Source organism: Stenella coeruleoalba (genome assembly GCF_951394435.1).
Source record: "Stenella coeruleoalba genome assembly, chromosome: 2".
NCBI classification, from domain to species: domain Eukaryota; kingdom Metazoa; phylum Chordata; class Mammalia; order Artiodactyla; family Delphinidae; genus Stenella; species Stenella coeruleoalba.
The window spans coordinates 91906303-91928738 of record NC_137147.1 but is presented as its reverse complement, the minus strand read 5'-3'; the positions used below and the strand labels follow the sequence as shown (position 1 = coordinate 91928738).

Here is a 22436-nt window from a genome sequence, read left to right as displayed (position 1 = left end):
TCACTAGTTAAGCATATCCATGTAATCAGCACCCAAATAAGAAATAGAGCATGAGCAGCACCCCAGAGGTCTTCCCCGTGTCTCCTTCCAGTTACTGTCAACCCTTCCTCCTAAGGGTAACCACTATCCTGACTAACACAGCCATAAATTAGTTTTCCTGGCAGCTCTTTAACAGAAGACACGCCACTTCCATGTAGTTGTTGATAGCTCCCTCATTTTTGCTATATAAGTGTTTTATGATTTAATAAAGGACAGGGAAAAGGTGAGTAGAGTACAAGACAGATACAGAAGATAGGACCGGAAATTATCTTCTCCATAAAATATTGTCAGTTAAGACCAGTGTGTCATTTCTAGTAGGCGTGTGATCTTGTAATATTTTTGGTAAAGGAAAGCTTAATGAAGTTGGAACTATTGTGTTTCTTTCATCTCAGATAAATTGCAAAATACCATTTATAGAAATTTTTAAAGAGAAGGAAAGCATTTCTCTGTGGCTTAACTTGATACTTGTCCAAACTTGGAAGAATTAGAGATGTACTGTATAATATAACAGTGCCATCTTAGTTTTCTTAAAGCCCTTTTACTGCAATATCCCCCAAAGTACAAACAGAATCCAAATACCAGATCTTGCCCAGATCACCAATAAATTTCCTGGGTGAGGAGGAGAGAGTTGGGGGCAAGAGATGGGGGCAAGGGGAGGGACCAGGGACTTTGTGCCAACTGACTCAGGGCAGGAAACCTAGCTCCCTTTCCTTTCCCCCCATATCAAATTCTCAACTGCATTCCACTGTCTGACTGGGCTGACCACAGCTGTGGTTGTTTCCGAAACGAAGATGGAATCTAGCCACACTCGGATTTAGTATTCTCTAGAACTGCTGTTCTTCTGGGCATTATTTTTAGAAGTATCACATTGCATAGGTGTTTAATTTTTCTAACTGGCTTTTGGAAAATTTTGCAAATCCTTTTCACCCCTAAATATAAAAGACTGATGTAAGAGGCTTCTGTTCATTATATTTTTCCTTTGGGATATCCTTACTCCAATGGAAAAAGACAACATGATTGCTTGACCCAGCTATCTGCCTAAAATAATGTTGTTGGGGTTTTTTTCCAGAGTGGATAAATTATAATAGCTCAACACAGCTACATACTTGAGCATAAGTCTACAAAGTGAGAGACTGTATGGTGACTTCTTGTTACAGCTCTATCTGATTTAGATCAACCAACATTCTCTAAGAGCTTATGGTGTATCAGGCACAGTGACACAGATGACAAAATGACAAATAAGAATTCGTCCCTGCCCATAGGAGCTCACAGAGCAAGTAGCACAACAAACACAAAACCAATAATTACCATACAACAATTGCTTGTTAAAATGAAAGTACTATGTATAATATTTTGCAGAAGAAGAACTTATTAACTCTCACAGAATGTATGCTCTGGGAGAAAGTCACAGAGGGGGTGTTACAGCAAAGACAAGGACCAGACATGCCAGAGAAAAGGAACAAAAAATGCAAAGGCCCAGAGGAATGGCATAGCCCACTGTTCTTCAGAAACTCAAAGGTGATGAAGATTGTCTCAGTGTAAGCTGAAGGGTAGCAGTTGGTGAGAATAAAGCAGAGGGTTGGGGTCAGATCATGGAGGGACTTCATCTTCTAAAGAGTTTTAAGCAAAGGGCCAATATGGTTAGATTTGCTGTTTAAGGATTGACTCTGGCATAAAAGAAGCTCAATTAGAGGAGAATGAAAATGGAAGCAAGAAGCTCAATTAAGAAATAGTGTTGATCTCAGGCTTAAAACATGCCAAGCCTTTAGTTTCATGCACACTCTCATTCTCACCCTGGCCCATACTCTTGCTCACTCCCTCTCTTTAATTTTTATTACTGCCTTTCTTTCTCCATACCCCTATAACCCTTCCTCATGCTTTATATAACACTGTAGAAATCTTAGGAAAAATCCTTAAAAATATCCCACATCATCCCACAGCCAATATATCCAAGAATTAAAAAGAACTTAGAAAAAGAAGAGAGAGGTTAGTATGACCCATTGATATAATACGTCCTATTAATTTTTCCCATTATTATAAGTATGTTAGGGAAGGTACCCATTAAAAAATAGACTTGTCTGGTAGTCTATCTGCAGGCTTTGTTTAAATGATGGCAGACTTGGTAGCAGAGCCAGATATGGTTTCACTACTATAACAAACAGCAAAGGAGAAAGTTTATCATTACTAGTGACCTGCTGGTATGCCTTACCCTGCCCCAGAGCATTTGCTTGGCCTTTAGCCCTTGGCCAACCATCTCTGACCTGTCACTGGTTGTCCTCATGGGCTGTGACACAGGTGATTCCTCTGCATACTTCTGTATGGACTGGTTGGCATCTTTGTGTCCTGCTGCTATCTGGAAGGCATGGGTTTACAGGGGTAAAGGGAGGAGACCGTCTATGGTAGTGGAGCCTGCTCTATTTCTAGATATACAGATGGGCCACAGTTTGACCAGTTAGGGTGAACAAGACTTTGAAGAAAACTAGAAGACTGCCAAAGGATCCCCAGATGAACAGGTATAGATGAATCTAGCACGGAGAAATGATTTGCACTTTCAATGTAAGTAGTGTATATGAATCTCAGGAGAGGGAAACACGGGGAATTTTTTTTAATCTAAAGTTATTATTTAAAATTTTCTTTAAGTCAAAATGTTCATTTATTTAGAAAATGTAAATGTAGTAGAAGGAGAGTTTGGGATATTTGTATTTGTGAAAGGGGAACAGTTTTGTTGTTGTTTCTTTTCTTTTTCTTTTTTCTTTCTTTATTTTTTTTAATACTGAGAAACACTGCTCTAACCTGCCTGTCTAATTCACCATGAATGGAAGAAAACACAGTAGAGTGATCAGCCAGAAGAAAATAAAAGCTCAAATTCAACACCTGATTCAGTGGTTTAGTAGATATCTTTCCTTCACTATGCTTCAGTTTTCCCTATAAAGCTAAGAAGTAACTCTTTGACTCTAAAAGGAAATGAATCCAGCTATTATCCTTTGCAAGAGATAGTCAGAAGGGCATGCCTTTAAAATTTGCATAAATATATGCAAAGCCTGTATGCAAGGAGCAACTTAATAAAAAGTTTAAAGTGTATTCAAAGAACAAGGAAAACTTGTTCATTTCCTAAGTAGGTTTTGATATTTCCCTTTAAAGCAAAAATAAAATTTACTTGCTGCATAAAAATGAATTTATTAGGATCAAGAATTACATTGCATAATAAATAAGGGGTTTTTAGAGCTTTCAGAGATCCTGAATATTTCATTATGGCATAATGAAAAGAATACCAATTTATCAGTCAGAAAAATCTGGGTTCAAAATCCAACCTAAATTTCCACTGCTGGCCAAGATGGAGTAAGCCAACTACATCCTATCTCTCCTACTGATTACAGAACACTTGAGCAACACTATCAATCAACTTACCCTGCTTAACACTTAAAGGAAACTCCAACAACAGTAGAATATACATTTCTTTCAAGTGCACATGGAAATTCATGATGATAGATCAAATCCTGGGCCACTATGCAAATCATAACAAATTCAAAATAATTGAACAATAATAATTTGTTCTCTGATCAAAAGGAATTACATTGGAAATCAATTACTTTCTAGAAAATTTCCAAATGTTTGAAAATTAAATGGCACACTTTTAAATAATTCATGGGTCAAATAGGAAGTCTCAAAGAAAATCAGAAATTATTTTGAACTGACTGAAAATGAAAAAAAAAAAATCAAAACTTATGGGATGCAGCTACAGCGGTGCTCAGAAGGAAATTTATAGCATTAAATGCTTATACTGGAAAAGAAGAAGGATGTGGAATCAATAATCTAAGTTTTAATGTGAAAATACCAGGAAAAAAAGCAAATTGAACTCAAAGTAAGCAAAAAAAAAAAAAAAAAAAAGAAATGATAAATATAAAAGCATAAGTCAATAGAATTGGTTAAATAAAAATTAGAGGAAATCAAGGTAAAAAAAGTTTATTCTTTGAAAGATTGATAAAATTGATAAACCACTATCTAGATTGATCAAGAAAAAATAGAAGACCATAAACCTTACAGACATTAAAAGGGTAATAAGAGAATCCTACAAGCAACTCACTGCCCGTAAATTATACAACTCAGATGATTTGGACCAATTTTTGAAAGAGATAAACTGTCAAAACTCATTAAAAAAAAATAGATAATTTTCCTATATCTATTCATTGAATTTCACTTATAAACTTTCCAAAAATGGAAAATTCCAGCCTGGATGGTTTCATTGGTCAATTCTACCAAACATTTAAGAAAGAAAGAATAAAAATCTATACAAGTTCTTTCATAAAACACAAGAGGAGGGAACACTTCTCAACTCATTTTAGGAAGCCAATATTACCTTGATATCGAAACTAGAGAAAAGAAATAAAAAGCATACTTACTGGGAAGGAAGAAACAAAACAGTCTCTATTCACAGATGATAGAGCTGTCTATGTAGAAGCCCAAGAAACCTAAAAAAAAAAAAAAAAAAAAGGTGAGTTTAGCAAATTCACAGGATAGAAGTCCAATACACAAAACAAAGCACATTTCTAAATACTAGCAATGAACATTTGGAAGTCAAAAATTTAAAAAACAGTCACAAGCATAGTGGCATATAGAGGATGGTCAATAAATATTTGTTGAATAAGTGTTCAATTTAGCTTTCAAATGTATTCTATTTTTGTTTTTCAATAAATTTACATTTCAAAATATGTTCTTCTGGGTGTTATTAACATGTCTGATATACTCCAAAGTATAACAATTACTCATGGACAGTAGCAGCTGAGAATAAGCTAGGTAGCTAGAAGATAGCTGGAAGCTAGGCTTAAAACATTATAATGAATAGTCTACCTTAAGCTTCTAGTAGAATGTTAGTTTCCTATAATTCATATATAATATGCTCTGTACATTTGGGTCAATTAACGTATATCAGAAATATTGAAAAATTACATTCTATTTGCATTGTCTTAATGATCTTACGTACATTGAATTTATTCATCTTTCAACACAAATAAGGAAGAAAAATTCTCAAGAATAACATTGCAAATAATAGCAGGAGATTAGGTCTTCAAATATTAGCATTATACATCCATTCCAACCCTCCATTTAGAATGAGAAACCATAGTATTTCTTGTTAGATAGGAATACATCTTTCATGAAGTTATCACATATTTATTGGTTATTTGTGATTAATTTTACTTTTGCATTATTATATTCATAAAACTGCAGTTCTTTCTAATAGCTATAGCACATATTCTATTTTAGTGGGTGAAACAGAGAAGGTTTAAGGTCTTTCTTTGAGGCACCAAGACGCAAACATCATTCATCTTAAAGCACTCAGTAATAAAACTATTTGTATCCAACTGTTCAAGCAGACAAATGGTCTATAAATCTATAAATGAAAAAAAATGAAATAAGAGCTTAAAATGCTAAATATATAACCAGTTCATCTCTTGATATAGAGAAAATGGTTGCTTTATATATAAAAATTGTACTTAAGATTTCTTTTTATTTCAGAAATGAAATTGAGTTATTTGTGGTGAGGTGGATGGACCTAGAGTCTGTCATACAGAGGGAAGTAAGTCAGAAAGAGAAAAACAAATACCATATGCTAACACATATACATGGAATCTAAAAAAAAAAACTGGTTCTAATGAACCTAGGGGCAAGACAGGAATAAAGACACAGACCTACTAGAGAATGGACTTGAGGACATGGGGAGGGGGAAGGGTAAGCTGGGACGAAGTGAGAGAGTAGCATTGACATATATACACTACCAAATGTAAAATAGATAGCTAGTGGGAAGCAGCTGCATGGCACAGGGAGATCAGTTCGGTGCTTTGTGACCACCTAGAGGAGTGGAATAAGGAGGGTGGGAGGGAGACGCAAGAGGGAGGGGATATGGGGATATACCTATGCATATAGCTGATTCACTTTGTTATACAGAAGAAACTAACACACCACTGTAAAGCAATTATACTCCAATAAAGATGTTTAGAAAAAGATTTCTTTTTATTTCAACACAAACACTTATTTGGCTTGTGGTCTATAATCAGAAGATATTCATCATAAATCACTATTCTTGCACTGAATGGAAAATTTCAACTAGAAATAAGGAAGACAGTCAATGACTCACTTTGAAATCACCAACAGAAAAGCCTTAATTATTTTGAAATCTATGGTTTTTTATTTCCTTCCTTTATATGGTTGCTTTTGTTTGCATAATTTTAGAGTGATTTTAAGTTAACACTGTCATTGTTCCATAGAATAAAACTGCTGTTATAGTGATAGTTTGGAAGCATGTGAGCATTGGGGAGGTAAATTAATGTAGTCAATAAGCTTTAGCTTTTTTTAATCAGAAAGACTTAAGTTTAAATCCCAGTTCTCTCACTTATTTGCTATGTGACTTACACAGTAAATTATTTAACCTCTTTGAGCTTTGTTTGGCTGTTTTTTCTAACCTTAAAATGAGAATAATACATAACATTGAGTTGTATTAGAAGAGATGTATTGCTGAGAAAATTAAAAGAGATAGTATGTAAAATTCCAGGTGCATGATTTCTCATTAGATGGCACTTTTTATTATTATCTAGTCTGTCCTTACATAATTATATAAGCCCATGTATTTTAAAGAGTTCACATATTTTAGTTTTTACTCTTGGATCTCTTTTGTCTGGTGAGCCTCATTATATCTTGTAGGGGAGGATCACTGGACGCAGCTATTCCTTTTTAACCAATTTTCAGAAGACCAGTGGGGATTGTGTATAGCAGACACAGCTGGCTGTCTACTCAAGTGGCTTTCAAACTCTGATCTGTACTAAGAAATTCATTTTACATCATGACCGAATATACACACAGATAACTCATAAATTTCGTAAACCACGTTAGTGCCAACTAAATATGATGAGCTTATTATTTTTACTTATTTTATTCCATTTTATTTAATTTTTTAATGTCAATTACTCTCCATTAAATTGCTTTCACGATCCACTAATGGGTTGCGATCTAAAATTTGAAAAATATTATTTTACCCAATACCCGTGCCCTTCCTCCTTACTTCTTTGCTTAAAAACTTCATTCAGAAGTGACTTCAAATAATGTATCCCTTCAATGAAGTCAGTCCAGTTTAAAGGCAAATACTGATTGGGCTGCCCTTGCTGATGATTAGTTCGGGGTGTGCATATAGTATAGTTCTGACCAATGTGAGGAGAGTAAGGAGAGATTATCTCTCTGGTTTCTTTTCTTATAAGGGCACGGAGTCCCATTCATGAGGATTCCATTCTCATGACCTAATCACCTCCGAGAGGCCCCCATTCCTAACACCATCACACTGGGGATCAGGATTTCAACATATGAATTTGAGGGGAGCTGGGGGTGGGGACAGAAACATTCAATCCATTGCACCTGGGAAAAAAGATCTTAATATAGATAGGTAGAAAAAGGAGCAACTCTTTATCCAAATTCACTGCCCCTAAAAAACTAGTTGGTTATCATTTAATTATGGTCAGTTGTCCACCAACCCATAAGTAAAATCTTTTATATAGAATGATATATAAACTATGCCATGCTCTTTAGTGAACTGAAATTTGAAATAGCAAATATTTCTTGTTGTTTCTAATAAATGGTTATAAAAAGGTGATTGTCAGCAATTTGCAAACGCACTTCAATAAGCAATATGCTACTCATTATTTTTAAAGTGCACATTAAATGTAAAGACCTAATGTTAGCAACCTTGGGGGTAAAAGCAATGATTAGTAAACCTTTGTTTTTCTTGTTTAGAGTTAAGGCTTTCAAGTATGGCTACTTTCATATATGACAGAATCACTGACTAGGCATTGAAAAAAATTCAGTCAGCTATCTGGTTGATCAATATAGAGGATATGTGGTATCCAGTTAAACTATTTTCTATAGCTGCTTCAAGTGATGTTAGGTGGGTTTGCTGTTATGGCTGCATTCAGCTGGTGGCTAAGCTGAGCAAGAAAGTTCAAGAAGGTCTCTCTCATGTGTGTGGGGCTTTGGTGTTATTGACTGGGGCATTTCAGTTATTCCCTGTGTAGCATTTCTTTCCACGTAGTGCCTGCCTCCAAGGATCTGCCACATCTCTAGAAGGATAGCTTGGACTTCTCAAGATACCATGTTCCAGTTTTAAATATCTCTATACATTGATTTCATCTGAGAAGTAAAATTAATTTACTTTTGGAATAGCTCCTCATTTATTTTCATTTCCCATTGTGAAAATAAATTGAGGTGTCCAGACTTAAATTTGGAAAATATTTTTAACTTTACAAAAGTATTTTCCAAAAGTAACAAAAGACTTCTGTTTTTTAAACACAAAAAACATGTTCTCAGGGAAATGTGTCTTGAAAGGAGAAAAAGGAATTTTTTCCCCTAAGATTATAAAACATTAGGCTACTTGGTTCAATGTATTGTCTCCCCTTCCTTCCTTCCTTCCTTCCTTCCTTCCTTCCTTCCTTCCTTCCTTCCTTCCCTTCCTTCCTTCCTTCCTAAGTGCTTTAAAATCAGAATTTATTGTGTGTTAAATTATTAAAAGTTTCTCTAGAGTTTCCTAAAGCGTTTGTGAAATGTTTGCTTGAGAAACTGGAGGAAAAAAAGGTTATAATAGCAAACATTTAATAACATATCACTGTGAAAAAAAATCCTCTATAGTAAGTTATAAAAAGATTAGATAATCTTCTCTGAGAATGGAAGAAATCTAGACTTTAAAAGATTCCATTATCTTTACAATCCATTATACTTAGACTTAAAAAATCCCTGAGGTTAACAAAGCAATTTTTCTCAGATTCAGGATAGTTATAAAATTCCAAATATGTAATCAATTAAAGAAAAAGGAGCCATCAATAATTAGAAAATTTGAGTCTATTTGCAGCATTGTCAAGGATATACATGTGTTAAAAGAAACCATTGCCCTTGATAATAAGATTGTAAACATTGTTATTGGTGTCAAGAGGAAATAAGATAAATATTCTTTTATACATATTTGAGTTGTTTTTTGAACTCCCAGCAGAGAACCAGTTGGTATCAACACTTTCATACAGGATAATCAAACATAAATTATTTCTTAAGTAATAAATAGTTAGCTTTCACTCTAAAAATTTAACCAGAACTTTCACTCATGTTCTTCTCTGCTTCAGAAATTAACAGTTGTTTGTTAAATGCTCATGGATGCTTGTTATGACTGTACTGTATTACAATAACATAAATATTTATAATATACTTAATAACAAAATAGATATTACCTCTAAGTTTAACTTATATTCAAGCTTAAAAAAGTAGTATTAAATTTTCAAAGCTTTTTATGATGAGTCTAGAGAGGAAAGTAAAATATGTAGATGTCATCTCTTATAAACTCTTAGCACATCCAGAAGCCTAAGAAGTATTCTCTACCATTTTTTATTCCCATCTCTATCAGCCAGAAAAATATTTTCAATGTCATAAATGATCTTGGGGCAAAGACAAAGGCCCAAAGTGCCAACAATAAAACACAGTATCAGGGTTATAATAAATTAGAGGCTGTAAGACCCTTTAAGATTTTAGAATGATGTCAAGCAATGCCTCATAGGCCCTGAAGGATACAGAATAAATACTGTGGGCATTTTCTACAGCACTTGGATTCTCAGCCCAAGGTAGGAGGGGCCTGCCTAGAAGAGATTTATGGAAGTGGCTTTTGTCTAATGGGGTGGACTAATTTGCTAAATAAGGCTCACACAATTTTTAAGAAAATTATATTGATGAAGATACCATCAGTCAACTAAAAGAGAAGCAGTTCAAAAGGAAAAGTCTGTCCCCCCAATTCTCTACAAGTCTTTTCTTCTTAAGTCTTTTTCTCTTAAGCTCTCCTCTGCAAATAAAATTATTTCTGTATCAATTATCTATTGCCACATAAAAAAAAATCCCAAAACTTACTGGCTTAAAACAAATGATTTTAAAATTTCTCATGTTTCTGTGGATTGACTGGTCATTCTTCTGTTTCAAATGGTGTCAGCTGGAATCACTCACATGGCTGTATTCAGATGGTTGCTAAGCTGAGCTAGAAGGTTCAAGAAGACCTCTCTCACTTGTCTGAGGCCTTGAAAATGTGATTGATTGGGGCATCTCATTTCTTCCCTATATGGCCTTTCTCTCCATGTGGTGTCTCTAGGGATTCCCCATGTGATCCTTCTCTCCAGCAGGATAGCATGGAATTCTAGCATGATGGCTCAGGACTCCAGCAGCATGAAAATGGAAACTGTCAGGCCTTATTTTCACCACATTTTATTGGTCAAAGTAAGTTACAAGGCTGGCCTAGATTGAAGGGGAAGGAAAATGGACCCCACTCCTCGAAGAGAAGAGTGGTATGCTTGTACGGGGAGGGGAAGAATTATTTGGGGGCCATCTTTGACAACTATCATAGTCCACCATCTGGCCACAATTCTTGTCCCACCTACATGCAAAACTATACTCACCCCGTACCCTAAAAGTCTCGTCCCATGATGACATTAGTTTAATTTCAATCTCTTATCATCTAAATCAGGTCCAGATGTGGAGAAAATGCCTCAGGTATTGTTCCTCAGGTGCAGCTACTTGGGGGTGGCTTCTCTCAGTCCAGATTTTCTAGGATAGAAAAACCACACAAACACTCCCAGTCAGAAAGGGGGTCAGGGAAACGGGAGACACAAAACTACAATTGTTGTTGAGGGCCTCTACGCTAAAGGCAACGGATAGTCTTTGATTGTGGTTCTGTTCATCCCTTTAGTGGTGATTTCCTAATCCATCCCTCACCTTGCTTCTTGGCTCCTCCCTCTGGGATTCTGGCTCTGCCCGCCAGTCATTCTTCCTTTTTCCTAAGAAAAGGAAAGCACTGGGTTGGAAATATTTCCTTTAAACTCTTCTTTTAAATTGAACAGTTCCTTTGTTAGCTCATTTCTCTCTTCTTGTACATTATCATCCGTAGCTGTACAAAGTTAATTGGTACTTTCATCACTCTGCCTGGAAATCTCCTTAAGAGATCTATAAACTCATCAAGTTCACTTTCTATGTTCTTTGTTATGGCAGGCAGAAGTATTGCCAAGCATTCTGTTACCATATAACTCAGGTCCTACATTTTCCCCCATTTAATAATTTCCTTACTGACTTTTTCCACCCTCTACTAAGAGTCTGTTTACTATTCTTCAAGGCTAATAGCCTTCTAACCACCTGTATTATGTTTCTCCTGCTTGTGTAATATAACACGAAACTTAGCAGGCTTAACCAACACAAATTTATTATCATATAGTTCTGTAGGTTAGAAGCACAACACTGATCTCACAGGAATAAAATCAAGATGTTGGCTGAACAATATTCCTTTCTGGAGGCTCTTAGAGAAGAATATGTTCCCTTGCCTCTTCCAGCTTCTAGAGGCTGCCCACATTCTTTGGCTTGTGGTTCCCCTCGCCCATCTGCAAAGCCAGCAACAGAGTCTTAATTTCGTATCACTCTGACCTCCTCTTATGTATCCCTCTTCCACTTTAAGGACCCTTGTGTTTATATTGGCCCATCTGGATAACCCAAGGTAACCTCTACATCTCAAGAACCTTAATCACATCTGCCAAGTCCCTTTTACCATGTAAGGTAACATATCCATATTTTCTGGGGATTAGGATGTGGATATCTTGAGGTAGGGGAGCATTATTCCGTCTACCACAATCACCTTTCAGCCTCCACTAGCAGTCTTCTTGACACTCTTCCAATCCCCAACCTGCTACCTAGTCTTAAAGCCAGTACCATATGTTTCTGCATTTTGTTAAGATTACATGCTACTCCAGATGCCAATTTCTCTATCTGTTGCTGAATAACAAATCACCTCCAAAAATGTAGTGTTTTAAAATAATAACAATCATTTATAAATTCTCTTAATTCACTGTTTGACTGTTTATATTTTTTGCTCCCCATGTGTGCTGGGGTCACTTCTGCAGCTGCATGCAGCTGATCTCACTCAGTCACCAAATGTAGGAAGGGCAGGACCTGAAGCAAAGTGGCTCTCTGCAGTTGAGCTAGGCCGTGAAGAAACTGGAAGCTGGAGGTTGCTGACCTCATTCCTTGCGATTGGGCAGCAAGCCCTTTCTTGAAGATGAATCTGGACAGCATATCTCTTTGCTTACCACAATCCACACCTTGCTTCATATAGGTCTATTTCTCCATGTATGTTTAGGAAGCAGCTCCTACAAGAGTGAAGGGGCCTCTTTTCCTGAGGGGAACTTAGAAGATAGAGGTTAGTGGGACAAACTACAGTCCCTACTGCTGTAGTAAGGCTGTAGAATACTTGTCATCTCCCCCCTCCACTATCAATTCTAGATTTCCCTCATCCTCCACTACCACCTCTGCTGCTGTTGTTGGCTTACCTGGTGTTGTGACCTAGACCCTCATTCCCTGAGGGGTCTGAGTTTCTGCCATCATGCATTTATCAGGATGGAATTGCTATACCTTCTCTTTATATTCACAATTTGTTAAGTGGGCTCCATATTTACTCTTTCCTACCTTAATGGTGAGTGTAACAGGATCCCTATCTCCTTCTGATGATCAGAGTCAATTATCCCTGGCAAGAAGGTGTCCCCTTTTCTTGCCTGCTGGTCTCTGGGCACAAGGAGCCCAAAGTACCCAGGTAGCAGCTGCAGCTTATATTTCAATGGAATTTTTGCTCTATTTCTTAGAAGTGTATCCCTTTTAGGGACCAAGACCTCTCAATACGCAGAGTTCAGAGTTGTGAAGACAGGAAACATAAATAGCACTTTAAGGGTCCTTAGAAGTGATTGTAAGGGCTAGGGACACTTCTGCTTTCACCCCTTGGCGCCTAGACCCATATTTTTTGTACGGAGGCACAGTGCCATACAAATATCTTTGATCCAATGCGTATAATACATCTTGGAGTATGGCATCTCACTCTTTCAGAGTATTGCCTCTGAACTGGCATTCAGCTGTACCTTCAGCAGGTTGCTCCGAGGCCCTATCAAGCTGGCAGTGTCTGGGTGGTGAGATATGTGACATTATCAGTGGATCCTGGGGATAAGGGTCCACTCCTGCACTTCCTTTTTTTGCAAAACAGTTTCCCTGGTTTGATGTGACATTATGTGAGATCTCATGCTAGTGAATCTAATATTACATAACACTCAGATGGTGGTACTGGCTGAGGCTCTTTGGGTAGGAAAAGCAACCCCATATCTGGAATATGTGTCTACTCCCGTAACAAGAAACAGGTGGTCACTCCAGAATGGAAGGGGCCTAACGTAGCCAACTTGACACTTGGTCTCAAGGAATGGTGTCATATCGGGAGCTCAGTGTTGCTCTCTATTGCTGGCAGTTTGGGCATTCAGCAGCAGCAGAAGCTAAATTAGCCTTGATCAGTTGAACCCACACTCTGTCTTCATCCCTTCTCCAGTGGACACTCCGTTCATGTGCCCAAGGGCCAGCACCAGTTGGCCAATGACTGAGGCAGATGATGTCAACTGGGCAATTTATTCAGTCTTCTTTATTGTTTAGTGCCTCTTCAGTAGTGGATGCTCTCTGGTGGGTGTTACATGGGATACAAAGACCTTCACTGTTCATGCTCATGCTCAGTGCCAATATGTCCATCCATAGGCCTCTATTTCAGACTGCCTGTGGTTGATCTTCCAATATTTCTTCTCCTAGGACAATCGCCAGTTCAGCCACTCAGACTACTCAGTTCTGGACAAGCTTTGTGTGCAACTAAAGAGGCCCACTTTCTGTAGAGCATCAGTGGTACTTAGCCATCCAATTCTGGTATTCTTAACTCTATGAGTTCCTTCATGAGTCTCAAGTACCTGATATCCTGCACTCACTAGTTCATTCTCTTCCACAGGTGAACTCTCTCATTTTACCACTGGTGAAAGCTGCCACCTTGAGCCAGGGGCTCCTTATGTTCCATGTGCCACATGTGATGGGTTCCTCACAGGCATCTTAGACCACTACTGGGACCAACTGTCACAGTACGGTTCTTTGAAGATCCTGAGATGGAATTGGGGCTGCAAGGTATTTATCACAGAGCACTTGTCAAGGGAAGGGGAAGAAGCAGATTGTGCAGAGGAAGAAGTCAAGCTGCAAAGGAGGAAGCTCTGGAGTGAGTTTTGCCTGACATAATGTGATGCATTAGGCTGAAATGGCAAGGGTTTTACATCCCCATTGTGTTCGGTCCTCAGATCTAGGGAGGATGTGACCTCAGGTAAAGTGTTTTCTATAGCTGCTGCAGATGAAGTGCTGACAGCTGGAGAATTTCTGTCCTCCACACTTCCTGAGGTTCATCAAGTCTTTCCTGGAAGGGGGATCAAGGCAGCACATCTCCATATCTATCAGAGCACCTAATCCATTTGCAAATCATCTTTGGCTCTAACTTCAAATATATCCAGGATCTGACCATTCCTTACCACTCTTTTATTATCATGACTGCTCTTGTCCAAGCAAGTATCATCTTTCACATGGACTATTGAAATAGTATTCTAATTAATCTTCCTACTTAACTCCTTACCCTCTTACAGTCTATTTTTCACAAATGAGTCAGAATAATCCTTTAAAAATATAAGTCAAATCTTGTCACTCCTTTGCTTAAACCCTCCAATGGCTTCATATCTCACTCAGAGTAAAATCCAAACAACTACTGTGGTCTCCAAAGCATTAAAGATGTGACCCCTTATCCCTACTCCACTATGATCCAGTCCTCAACCACTTTTTCCCCTCCCACAAGTTGGTCCAGCTAAACTGGCTTCCTTCCTATTTCCCAAACATGCCAAGTATATTGTTGCCTCAGGGCCTCTGCACATACTTGTTCCCTTTCCTCAGAATGCTATTCTTTGTGTTATCTGCACACTCACTTTCTCTCCCTTCATTCAGGTCTCTGCTCGATTCTACCTTATTGAGGCTTTCCAAGATGACCTTATTTAAAATAGCATCTCTTTCGTGCACCAGTCACTGTTTGTATCTTACTCTGCTTTATTTTCCTTCTTAGCACTTATTACCTAATGTGCTATATCCATTACCTAGAAAAGAATCTGGCATGTAGTAGGCAACCAAAAATTTCTGTTGAATGGATGAATCCTGGGATTTCCCTTTGCTGCTTTCTTGATGCCCTCTCCTCCCTTTTGGTTTCTCCCTTCTTTTCTTTCCCCATATCTCCTCCCTCTTGGGTCTCCCTCCCACCCTCCCTACCCCACCCCTCTAGGTGGTCACAAAGCACCGAGCTAATCTCACTGTGCTATGCGGCTGCTTCCCACTAGCTATCTATTTTACCTTTGGTAGTGTATATAAGTCCATTCCACTCTCTCACTTTGTCCCAGCTTATGCTTCCCCCTCCCCATATCCTCAAGTCCATTCTCTACTTCTGTGACTTTATTCCTGTTCTGCCCCTAGGTTCTTCAAAACCTTTATCTTTTTCTTTTTTTAGATTCCATACATATGTGCTAGCATACGGTATTTATTTTTCTCTTTCTGACTTACTTCACTCTGTATGACAGTCTCTAGGTCCATCCACCTCACTACAAATAACTCAATTTCGTTTCTTTTTACGGCTGAGTAATATTCCATTGTATATATGCGCCACCTCTTCTTTATCCATTCATCTGTCAATGGACACTTAGGTTGCTTCCATGTCCTGGCTATTGTAAATAGAGCTGCAATGAACAACATAGTACATGACTTTTTTGAATTATGGTTTTCTCAGGGTATATGCCTTGTAGTGGGATTGCTGGGTCATATGGTAGTTCTATTTTTAGTTTTTTAAGGAGCCTTCGTACTGTTCTCCATAGTGGCTGGGTAAGTTTACATTTCCACCAATAGTGCAAGAGGGTTCCCTTATCTCCACACTCTCTCCAGCATTTCTTCTTTGTAGATTTTTTGATGATGGCCATTCTGACTGGTGTGAGGTGACACCTCATTGTAGTTTTGATTTGCATTACTCTAATGTTTAGTGATGTTGAGCATCCTTTCATGTGTTTGTTGGTAATCCGTATACCTTCTCTAGAGAAATGTCTACTTAGGTCTTCTGCCCATTTTTGGATTGGGTTATTTGTTTTTTGATATTGAGCTGCATGAGCTGCTTGTAAATTTTGGAGATTAATCCTTTGTCAGTTGCTTTATTTGCAAATATTTTCTCCCATTCTGAGGGCTGTCTTTTCATCTTGTTTATGGTTTCCTTTGCTGTGCAAAAGTTTTAAGTTTCATTCGGTCCCATCTGTTTACTTTTTTTTGTTTATTTCCAATTCTCTAGGAGGTGGGTCAAAAAGGATCTTCCTGTGATTTATGTCATATAGTGTTCTGCCTATGTTTTCCTCTAAGAGTTTTATAGTGTCTGGCCTTATATTTAAGTTATTAATCCATTTTGAGTTTATTTTTCTCTACAGTGTTAGGGAGTGTTCCAATTTCATTCTTTTATATGTGGCTGTCCAGTTTTCCCAGCATCACTTACTGAAGAGGCTATCTTTTGTCCATTGTATATTCTGGCCCCCTTTATCAAAGATAAGGTGACCATACGTGCATGGGTTTATCTCTGGGCTTTCTATCCTGCTACATTGATCTATATTTCTGCTTTTGTGCCAGTACCATACTGTCTTGATAACTGTAGCTTTCTAGTATAGTCTGAAGTCAGGGAGCCTGATTCCTCCAGCTCTGTTTTTCTTTCTCAAGATTGCTTTGGCTATTTGGGGTTTTTTGTGTTTCCATAGAAATTGTGAAATTTTTCATTCTAGTTCTGTGGAAAATGCCATTGGTAGTTTGATAGGGATTGCATTGAATCTGTAGATTGCTTTGGGTAGTATACTCATTTTCACAATGTTGATTCTTCCAATCCAAGAACATGGTATACCTCTCCATCTGTTTGTATCACCTTTAATTTCTTTCATCAGTGTCTTAAAGTTTTTTGCATACAGGTATTTTGTCTCCTTAGGTGGGTTTATTCCTAGGTATTTTATTGTTTTTGTTGTAACGGTAAATGGGAGTGTTTCCTTAATTTCTCTTTCAGATTTTTCATCATTAGTGTATAGGAATGCAAGAGATTTCTGTGCATTAATTTTGTAACTTGCTACTTTATCAAATTCATCGATTAGCTCTAGTAGCTTTCTGGTAGCATCTTTAGGATTCTCTATGTATAGTATCATGTCAACTGCAAACAGTGACAGCTTAACTACTTTTTTTCTAATTTGGATTCCTTTTATTTCATTTTCTTCTGTGATTGCTGTGGCTAAAACTTCCAAAACTATGTTGAATAATAGTGGTGAGAGTGGACAACTTTGTCTTGCTCCTGATCTTAGAGGAAATGGTTTCATTATCTCACCATTGAGAACAATGTTGGTGTGGGTTTGTCATATGTGGCCTTTATTATGTTGAGGAAAGTTCCCTCTATGCCTATTTTCTGCAGGGTTTTTATCATAAATGGGTGTTGAAGTTTGTCAAAAGCTTCTTCTGCATCTATTGAGATGATATGGTTTTCTCCTTCAGTTTGTTAATATGGTGTATCACATTGATTGATTTTTGTATATTAAAGAATCCTTGCATTCCTGGGACAAACCCCACTTGATCATGGTGTATAACTCTTTTAATGTGCTTTTGGATTCTGTTTGCTGGTATTCTGTTGAGGATTTTTGGATCTATGTTCATCAGTGATATTGGCCTGTAGTCTTCTTTTTTGGTGACATCTTTCTCTGGTTTTGGTATCAGTGATGGTGGCCTTGTAGAATGAGTTTGGGAGTGTTCCTGCCTCTGCTGTATCTTGGAATAGTTTGAGAAGGATAGGTGTTAGCTCTTCTCTAAATGTTTGATAGAATTCACTTGTGAAGCCATCTGGTCCTGGGTTTTTGTTTGTTGGAAGATTTTTAATCACAGTCTCATTTTCAGTGCTTGTGACTGGTCTGTTTATATTTTCTATTCCTTCCTGGTTCAGTCTCAGAAGGTTGTGCTTTTGTAAGAATTTGTCCATTTCTTCCAGGTGGTCCATTTTATTGGCATAGAGTTGCTTGTAGTAATCTCTCATGATCCTTTGTATTTCTGCAGTGTCAGTTGTTACTTCTCCTTGTTCATTTCTAATTCTATTGATTTGAGTCTTCTCCATTTTTTTCTTGATGAGTCTGGCTAATGGTTTATCAATTTTTTTAATCTTCTCAAACAACTAGCTTTTAGTTTTATTTATCTTGCTATCATTTCCTTCATTTCTTTTTCATTTATTTCTGATGTGATCTTTATCATTTCTTTCCTTCTGCTAACTTTAGGGTTTTCTTGTTCTTTCTCTAATTGCTTTAGGTGTAAGATTAGGTTGTTTATTTGAGATTTTTCTTGTTTCTTGAGCTAGGATTGTATTGATATAAACTTCCCTTTTATAACTGCTTTTGCTGCATCACATAGGTTTTGGGTCGTCATGTTTTCATGGTCATTTGTTTGTAGGTATTTTTTGATTTCCTCTTTGATTTCTTCAGTGATCTCTTGGTTATTATGTACTGTATTGTTTAGCCTCCATGTGTTGTATTTTTTATAGATTTTTTTTCCTGTTATTGATATCTAGTATCATAGCATTGTGGTCAGAAAAGATACTTGATACAATTTCAATTTTTAAAAATTTACTAAGGCTTGATTTGTGACCCAAGGTATGATCTATCCTGGAGAATGTTCCATGAGCACTTGTGAAGAAAGTCTATTCTGTTGTGTTTTTTTTTTATTCTGTTGTTTTTGAATGAAACGTCCTATAAATATCAATTAAGTCCATCTTGTTCAATGTGTCATTTAAAGCTTGTGTTGCCGCTCCAGAGCCCATGAGCCACAACTACTGAAGCCCACATGCCAAAAGCCCGTGCTCCACAACAAGAGAAGCCCACACACCTCAATGAAGAGTAGCCCCCACTCACCACAACCAGAGAAAAGCCCGTGCGTAGCAACAAAGACCCAACGCAGCCAAAAATAAAATAAAATAAATAAATTTAAATAATAATAAAATAAATAAAGCTTGTGTTGCCTTAGTTATTTTCAGTTTCGATGATCTGTCCATTGGTGAAAGTGGCCTGTTAAAGTCCCCTACTATGGTTGTGTTACTGTCTATTTCCCCTTTTATGGCTGTTAGCATTTGCCTTATGTTTGAGGTGCTCCTATGCTAGGTGCATATATATTTACAATTGTTGTATCTTCTTGGATTGATCCCTTGATCATTATGTAGTGGCCTTGTCTCTTGTAATAGTCTTTATTTTAAAGTCTATTTTGTCTGATATGAGAATTTCTACTCCAGCTTTCTTTTGATTTCCATTTGCATGGAATATCTTTTTCCATCCCCTCATTTTCAGTCTGTATGTGTCCCTAGGTCTGAAGTGGGTCTCTTGTAGACAGCATATATACAGGTCTTGTTTTTGTATCCATTCAGCCAGTCTATGTCTTTTGGTTGTAGCATTTAGTCCATTTACATTTAAGGTAATTATCGATATATATGTTCCTATTACCATTTTCTTGTTTCAGGTTTGTTATTGTAGGTCTTTTCCTTCTCTTGTGTTTTCTGCCTAGAGAAGTTCCTTTAGCATTTGTTGTAAAGCTGGTTTGGTGGTGCTTAATTCTCTTAGCTTTTGCTTGTCTCTAAAAGTTTTAATTTCTCCGTTGAATCCGAATGAGATCCTTGCTGGGTAGAGTGATCTTGGTTGTAGGCTTTTCCCTTTCATTGCTTTAAAAATGCCCTGCCACACTCTTCTGGCTTGCAGAGTTTCTGCTGAAAGATCAGCTGTTAACCTTATGGGGATTCCCTTGTATGTTATTTGTTGCTTTTCCCTTGCTGTTTTTAATATTTTTTCTTTGTATTTAATTTTTGATAGTTTAATATGTGACTTGGCGTGTTTCTCCTTGGATTTATCCTGCATGGGACTCTCTGTGCTTCCTGTAGTTGATTGACTATTTCCTTTCCCATATTAGGGAAGTTTTCAACTATAATCTCTTCAAATATTTTCCCAGTCCCTTTCTTTTTGTTTTCTTCGTCTGCAACCCCTATAATTCAAATGTTGGTGCATTTAATGTTGTCCCAGAGGTCTCTAAGACTGTCCTCAATTCTTTAATTTTTTTAATTTATTCTGCTCTGCAGTAGTTATTTCCACTATTTTATCTTCCAGGTCACTTATCTGTTCTTCTGCCTCAGTTATCCTGCTACTGATTCCTTCTAGAGAATTTTTAATTTCATTATTGTGTTGTTCATCATTGTTTGTTTGCTCTTTAGTTCTAGGTCCTTGTTAAACGTTTCTTGTACTTTCTCCATTGTATTTCCAAGATTTTGGATCATCTTTACTATCATTTTTCTGAAATCTTTTTCAGGCAGACTGCCTATTTCCTCTTCATTTGTTTGGTCTGGTGGGTTTTTACTTTGCTCCTTCATCTGCTGTGTATTTGTCTTCTCATTTTGCTTAACTTACTGAGTTTGGGGTCTCCCTTTCGCAGGCTGCAGGTTCATAGTTCCCGTTGTTTTTGGTGTCTGCCCCTAGTGGCTAAGGTTGGTTCAGTGTGTTTTGTAGGCTTCTTGGTGGAGGGGACTAGTGCCTGTGTTCTGGTGGATGAAGCTGGATCTTGTCTTTCTGGTGGGCAGGACTGGTCCAGTGGTGTGTTTTGGGGTGTCTGTGGGCTTATTATGATTTTAGGCAGCCTCTCTGCTAATGGGTGGGGTTGTGCTCCTGTCTTGCTAGTTGTTTGGCATAGGGTGTCCAGCACTGTGGCTTGCTGGTCGTTGCGTGGAGTTGGGTCTTAGTGTTGAGATGGAGATCTCAGGGAGAGCTTTCGCCATTTGGTATTACGTGGAGCCAGGAGGTCCTTGGTGGACCAATGTCCTGAACTAGGCTCTCCCACCTCAGAGGCACAGGCCTGACACCTGGTTGGAGCACCAAGACCCTTTTGGGAAGTCTGAGGTCTTCTGCCAGCATTCAGTAGGTGTTCTGTAGCAGTTGTTCCACATGTAGAGGTATTTCTGATGTATTTGTGGGGAGGAAGGTGATCTCCATCTCTTACTCCTCTGCCATCTTGAAGGTCTCCCCAGGATCTCTTTTTTGTCTAGTGCTTGTTCTTTTTCATACTATACCATTCTTGTTTTGTGAATACAATATAGTTTCTTTTTTTTTGAAGATATTTAGTTCTTTTTTTTCCTTTCGTTCTCTGCTTGTCTGTTTCCTTTGGATTTCCCGCACCTCTTTCTAATTTGGAGTCTTTCACCAAGCATTATTGATGGGTGGTGGTCTTCATTGCAGGCTCATTGAGTGTTTAGCCAAATTTTTCACTAGGGTCTTTTTTTTTTCCTATACAACCTTTTATTCAGGTGACCAAGTAGTTGATCACAGTCATAAATAATATACAAATTAAAAATTTCTCTTACTCATGAATTTTATGGGTGAGTAAACTTTTTCTCCTTTGGGGGCTGTTGTTTTCTCTGCCTGGATTCAAGAAGTTTACAACCCTTAACAGCCTGTGGGCATTTAAATGTTTGCAGCTTCAGTGTGCTGTTTCTATCACACTAAAGAAAACACACACAGTTCTTTCCACTGAGGAGGTGGTAAGGGGCCACATTTTTTGTGACCCAGAGCCCTGACTTTTGAACCTGATGCTGAAGATCCCGTGTTGTGTCTGCAGCGCTGATGACTCAGGGAACATTTCAGTGAAGCATTGTTCCTGGTTTATTTTACTGTTTTGTTTCTCTCTGTGGAGCTGGTTTCTATCATCCAGGTTACTGGACACAGGGGGTTGTGGCTGGGCGGCTGAGACTGGTTAAGGGGCCCCCACACTAGGGTCTTTTAATTGTCAGTATTTGGAGGCAAAAGTGTGGTAAAATTATCATCTGCAGTAACATGGAAGACAGAAACGTACCTAATACCCTCATGGCATTGGTGAGAGTTTGAGGTAGAATTTTGAAAGAATAAGCTGGCTGCTATTCACTGCAATTTATAAGGTACCCTAAGACAAGCTCAAAAATAAGGAAGTGGTAATGTAGGTATTATTGAGAGGGAATATAGAGCCTAGATTGCAAAATGAAATTGTTTTTCACCAAATCAAATGTTTGATCATGAAATATAACCTTAGGACAAAGAACAAATCCAGGGTATTGCCATTATTATGGCCTCAAGTAAAAGACCAAGCAAGGTCTAACTATACACTTATTTTGTACAACCTCTGAAGGAATTAAAGAGATGCCTTTCAGCTAAATCAAAGGGCTACTAGAAAGATTAAGGAAATTAGAAAAGCGGTATGTTCAATACATATACATTTCTACAAACTAAGCCATGAGTACTTTGAACATCTCGGGCCGAACTAGTTAGTGAATGTTTCTCTAATTCTCTTCTGCTGGTCTTCCAGACCTTTATTTCCCCAGCAACTCCCATATTTGGGTGAACCCCAATTCCTTTATTAAAGCTCTTCATTCATGTAAT

General features: G+C 37.7%; 1 protein-coding gene across 6 annotated transcripts in view; it reads right to left on the bottom strand.

Moving 5' to 3' along the window:
* DTWD1 (DTW domain containing 1) overlaps positions 1–22436 on the bottom strand; it is a 95772-nt gene that overhangs the window by 49730 nt on the left and 23606 nt on the right. For 4 of the 6 annotated variants that reach the window (XR_013827332.1, XR_013827335.1, XR_013827336.1 and 1 more), the window contains exons 7-9: positions 10816–10877; positions 10500–10647; positions 4342–4508 (exon numbers count right to left, since the gene is read on the bottom strand). The gene's annotated coding sequence lies outside the window, so the exon portion shown is untranslated. Of the gene's footprint in view, positions 1–2328; positions 2393–4341; positions 4509–10499; positions 10648–10815; positions 10878–22436 lie in introns of those variants that run through there. The other 2 variants (XR_013827334.1, XR_013827333.1) reach the window with 2 other exon arrangements.